The sequence below is a fragment of the Pollachius pollachius genome, assembly GCF_949987615.1.
Source record: "Pollachius pollachius genome assembly, chromosome: 2".
NCBI lineage: Eukaryota > Metazoa > Chordata > Actinopteri > Gadiformes > Gadidae > Pollachius > Pollachius pollachius.
Window position 1 is genome coordinate 7,840,419 of NC_136935.1, and position 8,588 is coordinate 7,849,006.

The following is an 8,588-nucleotide window of genomic DNA, read 5'->3' on the forward strand; positions in this document are numbered from 1 at the left end:
TCATACATCTAGGTGGACACGCCCACTTGTGATGTCAGAAGAGGCAGATTTTCAAAACGGCTTGTAACGGATAATCACACTCACACCTGGGGGTATAATACACCTTTAAAAGAAACCTGAGTAACAAAGTTGTACAGTTCACCTTTAATGAGAAGAAGAAGAATTATGCATTTTAACATTCATGAACAATAAAGTCTAATCCACATCAATGCAAGTGTTATTGAATCAAAAAGAACATCAACACAATAGTGACTCCCTGGTGACCGGTGCTGTTTGTAGAACTTGCCCTGCGGGTCGGGTGGACCAGTTCTCGGACCCGGGCCCCACACTGTGCTCAGGTACGACTAAAACCTCTCCAATACAACCACCCGATAGCGCTTTACGCATTGTGACATAACGCTGCAGAGCCAATGAACCCACAGCGTGAACCCTGCTCTGGAGTGTGTTTGACGTGTTCATCCAATGATGCCGTTTTATTGAGGAGAAAGGGTCAAAGTAGGAAGAGTATGGATAAAACTGTTGTTACTCTCTCAACATTAATCTCATGACATGAAAACAAAGCTACAGCGTTACTTTTTAGCTTTACTTATCGATTACATTCTTAGACCTAATTCCATCATTTGAATTGATTGATTGGGCCTCGCGTCTGGTCAATAGAGTGCTGCAGATTCATCTCTATAGTAGGACTGTTCTTTGTCCAAAATGTTTGGAGAATAAAAATAAGCTGTATTTCATTTTATTACACAGACATTGTATTGTGACAACATACATTTTTTGGTGCATAAAGATGGTGCGTGCCATTTTTAGGTATTTAAATCCTATACAGTAATGGAAGAGCATAAACTGCCTTCACATGCGTCAACCCTTCACTGAAGCTCTGCACTTTGTTCATGTTAATCAGATATAAGAACATGGATCTCTCCTTCTCAAACTACGTTAAAATTGCATGTTTAAGATACCGATTAAAATAAAAATTCTCAGGGGAGAAACCCCTGAACCCCGTTTATAATACACTTCTGGGCAAAAGCCCCGAATGTTATAAAAATAATAATACATTTTATTTATAACGCACTTTACATCACTTGACCCCAAAGTGCTACAATGCACATGTAAAAGGATAAAAACAACATAAAAGACTTTAAAACTAGCATAAAAAGAAAAACAGAGAAAAATAAAACTTTTAAAATAGCAGTTTAGCCAAAGGCTTTTCACAAAGATGGGTTTTCAGGCCTTTTTTAAAAGAATCCACAGTCTGTGGGGCCCTTAGATGGTCAGGGAGAGCATTCCACAGACTGGGGGCAGCTGAGCAGAAGGCACGGTCGCCCATAGTTCGGAGCCTTGTCCTCGGAAACTGGAGGAGGTTGGCCTATGTTATCAACTCCTAGCGACGTGTCTGTAAAGGGCCTCGCACGTCAAGTTGGCACAAGGCCTCGCCACCCCAGGCGTACGTCTCCCCTCCCCTGGCTCTGACAGAGTAGGAGTGTATCTGGATCGGCCTGCTGGCATTCTGTCCTTCTAAAGAGTGTCCCCAGGAGTTGGAGTGTTGTCAGACAGCCTGACATACATCCACACCATCCAGTCCACCTTCACCCAGGAGGACCTCCTCCCTGGGTTTGGGGTATGGGATGATGATTGCTCAGTGTCTCTGAGTCAGATGTATTGAGAGAGAGAGAGACACACACACACACACACACACACACACAGGATCCATGTGTTCTGTATGTTATTTTTTAACTCTAAAGGATAAGGAATTTATAATTATCAATATCCTATCTTTGGATTCGTCTATAGTTACTGTATACAAATCGTTATGTATTGATCTTCCTCTATAGATTAATCTTTCAGACGTGTTGCTGTACTAAGTAACGTAGAGCCAGGGGGCGTTCATGTGACACTGACGTCACCGCTCTGTTAGCGCTCACCACCCTGCTCTGATGGTGTGTTCCAGATGCCTTGGACACCAGCCTTCCGAGTTGCACTTGTGATGTCATTTCCTGTCTCGTAGCACTTATAGCGTTCCCGTTCGTTTTTGTGATTGTGTACGGTGTCATTGGCTAGTCATTGTTATTGACAGCTACATTAGCCTCTTTAGCAAACCAGCTCAAAAACAAACAACTCAACTTTTCATTGTATTGAACGCACAGCAAGACCGGGCAACGTCGTACAAATACAAAGAAAATAAATATCTTTATGGACGCAGACATTTTTGTTGTCGAGTCGCCTCACTGAACTCGGTATGCTCTCAGAATTCCGAGGGGGACTGACCAAAAAGGGTCGTGCCTCCGTGAAATGCTGCAAGAAAGCTGGGAGATTTCCCCACTTGCAACTCGGAAGGCTGGTGTCCGAGGCATCTGGAACACACCATAAGTCTGTTTGACGTGTTCATCCTATGATGCCGTTTTATTGAGGAGAAAGGGGAAGTAGTAGGAAGAGAAGACGTATAAAACTCACCTTACTCTCTTAACGTTAATCTCATGACATGAAAACAAAGCTACAGCGTGACTTAAGGTCGATTACTTTCTTCAACCTAATTCCTGCAATTGAAATATAGAAATGATTCCTGCAAAAAAAACAGTGTCATCATTTTGTACCAGGTAAGCTTTATGGTGTGATCCAGATTCCTTGGAAAGCAGCCTTCCGAGTTGCGTCATTTCCGGTCTCGGAGCACTTATAGCGTTCCCGTTTGTCTTTGTGATTGTGTCATGAAATTGGCGTTGTCGTTGTTTATTATTAGCCTCTTTAGCAAACCAGCTCGAAAACAAACAACATAACTTTGCAATTGGAGGCGTGTCCTGTCACTGTTGGAGGCGTGTCCTGTCACTGTGAAAGTACTTGGAGGAAAGGTGGTTCGAATTCTAAAAATGCTTAGGAAAGGAGCCTTGATGCTTACTTTAACCCTCCTTTAGCATAGGTTTTCTTTCAATATTCGCTCGGTATCTCACTATGGGACACGCCCCTCGCGCTTGTCCCCCAGAAGCAATTTTACATTACGCCAGTCGTGACTGGCCAACAGATGTGACGTCTGCCTGCAGGGGAGGGACTCCCTCCTACTACATAAGTCCCGTCGTCACGTCATCTCTTCAGTCTTTAACCTCTTCTCGCTCCTAGAAGCACCTCTCGGACAGAAGTTGTGGACGGCTTAGCATACTGTTCCCAGAGCGAGCTAACCCCTCGGTCACCGAACGCTAGCCTACATCGCTGCAACTGACCTCTGTGAGGCAAAACAAAGCTAGACTGTCACCAAACAGAAGCTGCTACTATCCGTACTAGCTGCTAGTACCCACACTAGCTGCAATCCACGTGCCCAAGCTGACCTGTCACCAAACAGCGGCTGGGCATAAGCGGAAAGCGGAGACCATGCAGTTCGAGGTTGAACCTACCCTAACCGAGGGCTCGGGGAAGCCTCCGACAAAGTCCTGCGTGTGCGGGAACAAGATGTCGGGAGCGGATAGCCACACCGCCTGCATTCGCTGCCTTGGGCTGGAACATGCCAAGGCTGCCCTTGAATTCCCGGCCACCTGCGAGCATTGCGCGCGGTTTACTAATAAAACCCGCAAACGCCGGCTGAATAAGCAGGCGAAGCTCTTCGCAGAAGATCCGGTAATGGGGGTAACCGACCCACCACTACCGGAGCTAGCGGGAGGTTCCCTGGGGCTCGCCGCCCCCATGGGCGCCAGCTGGGGATCGGAGGTGGACCTCACCGAAGCTTCCCACCCGCTGGAGTTGACTCAACCCGACGCTATCGAGGCTAGCCTGCTGGCAGGGCCTGACGAGGCCGAGGGCGGTTACTCCGAGTCGGGGGAGGAATCTATTAGCCTCGGCTCTGACGAGGATGATGATTCTTTTTCCCCCCGCACCGCGTCGCCTATGGTGGTCGGCGGCGCGTGCACCAGCTCCCTGAACCCGGCCGTCAGCATGGACCTCCACGAGGCCTGCAAGAGGGCGGCTGCGAGGCTGAACATCGAGTGGCCTGAGCCCCCGGTGGAGACCGCCGCATCTCGCTACGAGGGCAAGCGACTCCCAAAGGCGAAGACCTCGACCAGCCTGCTACTTCCGGCCTTTCCCGAGTGCCTGGATGAAGCGACTCGGTCTTGGAGCAAGCCTCTCTCAGCCAAGATCCCTGTCCAGGGTGGCTCAGGGCTGGATTGGGCCGGTATGGAGGAAAAGGGGTTCTCCCACCTGCCTCCGGTTGAACCACTGCTGGCGTCGCACCTCCACCCCACGCAGAAGTCCGCCATGACTTCGGCGAGCCCTACACTGCCGTCCAGAGCCGACTCCTTCCAGTCGTCAATGACCGAGAAGGGCTACAAGGCGATGGCCACGACGGTGAGGGCCCTCAACGCATCGTCGTTGCTGCTGGCCTACCAGGCTGAGCTGGAGGTCGACATGTCATCGTCACCAACCCCAGCCCTCTGGGATGAATTGTGCGTGGTGACGGACCTGTGCCTACGCCTTCACAGGAGCGCTGTCCAAGCGTCCGGAAGGGCCATGGCGCTGATGGTCGCGCAGGAGAGAGCAAGGTGGCTGAACCTGTCCAGTCTCTCTCAGCGGGAAAAAACCCAACTCCTCGACGTGCCTGTGGACCCGAAGGGCCTGTTTGGCCCAGCGTATGACGTCATGCTAAAACGCTGGGAGGAGAAAAAGAGGGAGGGTGAGGCGCTGCATCTGTGTCTTCCCAGAAGAGCGCCTTTCCCCGCCAACGCACCCGGCCAGGTGTTCACCCAGCCCCGCGCTCCTCCGCCGGCTTACCGCATCCAGAAGCGTCAGCCCCACTCAACCCACGGGGCCGGCCGGGGCCAGAACAAGCCGCCGGAGCACAGTGGCGCGTGGGCGAGGAAACCACCTGCGCCCGGGGCGGCGCCAGGTGGCCGTGCGGCCCCTTCGGCTACTCAGGGAGCCGTGAAGAAACGGCGCGCTACCTGAGGCGCTGTGGCCAGGGGGGTATGGCGGGCCCGGCCAGACGCCGTCGCCTGCCCCCCTAGATGTTCTGTTCCAAACCCGGTTCCAGAAAGGGTTACAGAGGGCGTGTTCCAAGCCCTGCAAAAGGCGTGCAGAAGGCCGTTCAGCCTTCACAGTTCACGGCGCGAAGGAGAGAAGGGTCGGACCTGCAGAGAGCTCGGTGGAGCGGCAGCAGTGTCTCGCAGACGCATGCGTATGTATAAGCACACGCCAGTGCCCAACATCACACATGTGTCCCCCTTCCCCAAATCATTGTTCATTGAAAATGTTCTGTGCCAGCGCACATCCAGGCTCCGAGCCGAGGGCGCAGCTGATTGTGAAAACAGAAAAAATGAAAAAAATGATAAACATAAAAAAGGAACAGAATGTAATAAAACGGTGCCTGGTGGGCACAAGCGCCGGTGCGCAGCCCACCATGCCCGTTCTGCCCGGCACGACAGCGGGACCAGCGACGCTGGGGCCGCTGTCTGGTCGGGCTCAACAGTGGCGTGCATGTGGTGCGTCAGATTGGGTTATAAAAACTGTAACCACCGGCTACAGGCTCCAATTTGCGTCCACTCCTCCCTGTTTCAACGGGATACTGCAGTCGCAGGCCCGTGGAGAGAAAGCTCGTGTTTTACAGGAGGAAATCACCTCTCTAAAAAACAAACAGGCTATTCAGATCGTGCCACCGGAGAAAAACCAAAGCGGTTTTTACTCGAGGTACTTTCTAGTCCCAAAGAAGGGAGGGGACCTCCGGCCGATATTAGATTTACGCGCTCTCAACAGATACATGAGACAGTACAGTTTCAGGATGCTGACACACGCCGCTCTCATACGCTTCGTGCGCCCGGGAGGCTGGTTCACGAGCATAGATCTGAGGGACGCTTATTTCCATATCCCCATTTATCCTCCTCACAGGAAATATCTCAGGTTCGCCTTCCAGGGCGTAACATACGAGTATTTGGTTCTCCCGTTCGGCCTTTCGTTAAGTCCACGGGTGTTTGTGAAGTGCACGGAGGCTGCTATCGCGCCCCTCCGGTTGAAGGGAATGCGTTTAGCAACGTACATAGACGACTGGCTTCTAGCCACACAGTCATCCCAGGAGGCTCAGGCGCAAACCAGCGTGCTCATATCGCACCTAATGTCCCTGGGTTTCACAATAAACGTGAAAAAGAGTGTTTTGGTCCCCACTCAAAGCATAACGTTCATAGGCCTGTGCCTCAATTCAGTGACGTTCAAAGCACGTCTATCCGCGGAGAGAGTGGAAGCCTTTCAGGCTTGTCTGGCGCTTTATCGCAGGGGGACGATGTTGAAGTTCAGAACGTGCCTCAGGCTTTTGGGTCTGATGGCGTCGGCGCTGGTAGTAGTCCCACTTGGCCGCCTCCATATGAGGCAGGTCCAGCGATGGGTTGCATCACTCGGACTGAACCCAACGTGCCATGGCCATCGCCGAGTTTTGATCTCCATGGCGTGCGTCTTGGCGCTGCGCCCTTGGGGACGCGCGTCCTTTCTGACTACAGGCGTTACCATGGGAACTATCCTGGCAAGGAAGGTCCTTTCGACGGATGCCTCCCGGGCGGGCTGGGGAGCTGTCTACGAGGGCAGAACAGTGAATGGCACGTGGAGCTCACATATGCAGTTTGTTCACATAAACTGCCTGGAGCTTCAGGCGGTGTCACTGGCGCTGAAACATTTTCTTCCCTTTCTGAGAGGGCAACATGTTCTAGTCAGGACGGACAACACCACGGTGGTGGCGTATATAAACCGTCAGGGGGGGCTACGCTCCCCTCAAATGCACACGTTGGCACACAGACTGACCATGTGGGGCCACGCCCACCTGTCGTCGCTGAGAGCAACGCACGTACCGGGCGCGCGGAACTGGGGAGCAGATTTGATGTCCAGGGGCGACCCTCGCTACAAGGACTGGAAACTCCACAACGTGGTCGTGAACCAGATATGGGAGAGATACGGTCGAGCAGAGGTCGATCTCTTTGCATCAGAGGAGAACACTCAGTGCCCTCTGTTCTATTCCCTGACCGGTCGGAGCGCCCCGATGGGGCTGGATGCTTTGGCATACGAGTGGCCACGCGTCCTCCTGTACGCTTTTCCCCCATTAGAACTGATCATTCCTACTCTCGCCAGAGTGCGAGAGAAGGGTCATGCGCTGATCCTTATAGCCCCCCGTTGGCCGGGAAAATATTGGTTGGCGGAAATAGTCCAGTTGCTGTGCAGCCAGCCTTGGCCTCTGCCTTTACGCAGGGATCTCCTGACGCAAGCGCATGGAGAAATCTTCCATCCTCATCCGGAACGCATGGCTCTGTGGGCCTGGCCCGTGAAAGGATGAACCTAACGACGGATGGACTCCCTTGGAATGTCATTACGACTATCCAGGGCGCCAGGGCTTCCTCTACGCGTTACGCATATGACGGAAAATGGCGTGCGTTCGAGGAGTGGTGCGCGAAAGCTGGGGAAATAGCTTTCCAGAGTCCCGTGCCTGTTATTCTGACATTTCTACAGGACTTGCTGGATAAAGGCAGGGCTTTCTCCACGGTCAAAGTGTACTTAGCCGCAATATCGGCTTGTCACATAGGTTTTGGGGACAGAACGGCAGGTCAGCACCCGATCGTTTGCCGGTTTATGAAAGGTGCACGCCGTCTTCGGCCGGTGTCGCGGAGCTTGGCTGCTCCGTGGGATGTATCTACGGTGCTTGATGCACTGTCACGCCCACCGTTTGAGCCCTTACAACAGGTAGAGCTTAAGACGCTCTCATTTAAAACGGCTTTGTTGCTCGTGTTGGCCTCTGCTAAGCGCACGAGTGAAATCCATGCGCTGTCGGTTAGTCCGACATGTATGCAGTTTTTGAGGGGGAACTCAAAGGTTCTATTAAAGCCGAATCCTGCGTTTGTTCCCAAGGTCTTTGACTCGGCGGTGTCATACCGCCCTATTGAGCTGTTGGCTTTCCATTCTCCTCCTTTCTCCTCCCAGGAGCAGGAGCGGCTGAATGCGCTCTGCCCGGTGTGGGCTTTACGCGTCTATGTTGATAGGACGGCTGGATTCAGGAAATCGGAGCAGCTGTTTGTATCATGTGCTACGTCACACCTGGGGAAGCCTCTCTCGAAGCAGCGTTTATCACACTGGATCGTAGAGGCTATAGCCATGGCTTATAATAGCGTGGGTTTGGAACCCCCTATCGGCCTGCGCGCACATTCGACTCGCGGCATGTCCGCATCCTGGGCACTGTTTCAGGGGGTCTCAGTGGAAGAGATATGTGCGGCTGCCAGCTGGGCGACGCCTCACACTTTCGCTAGATTCTACAGGTTGGATGTTACTGCGCCTAATCTGTCTCACACAGTCTTGAGCGTTGGATCAGTGAACATGCCTGTTTGATGGGTTTGCACTGGTACTTCTTTGGCAATACGGGAGTTACTATATCCCATAGTGAGATACCGAGCGAATATTGAAAGAAAACTTAAGGTTAAGAAATTAACCAAGGTTTTCTGATATATGAGTGAGGTATCTCACCAGACCACCCTCCTTGCCCGGAGCGAGGAAGAGGTGTTTTTGCCTATAGACTGAAGAGATGACGTGACGACGGGACTTATGTAGTAGGAGGGAGTCCCTCCCCTGCAGGCAGACGTCACATCTGT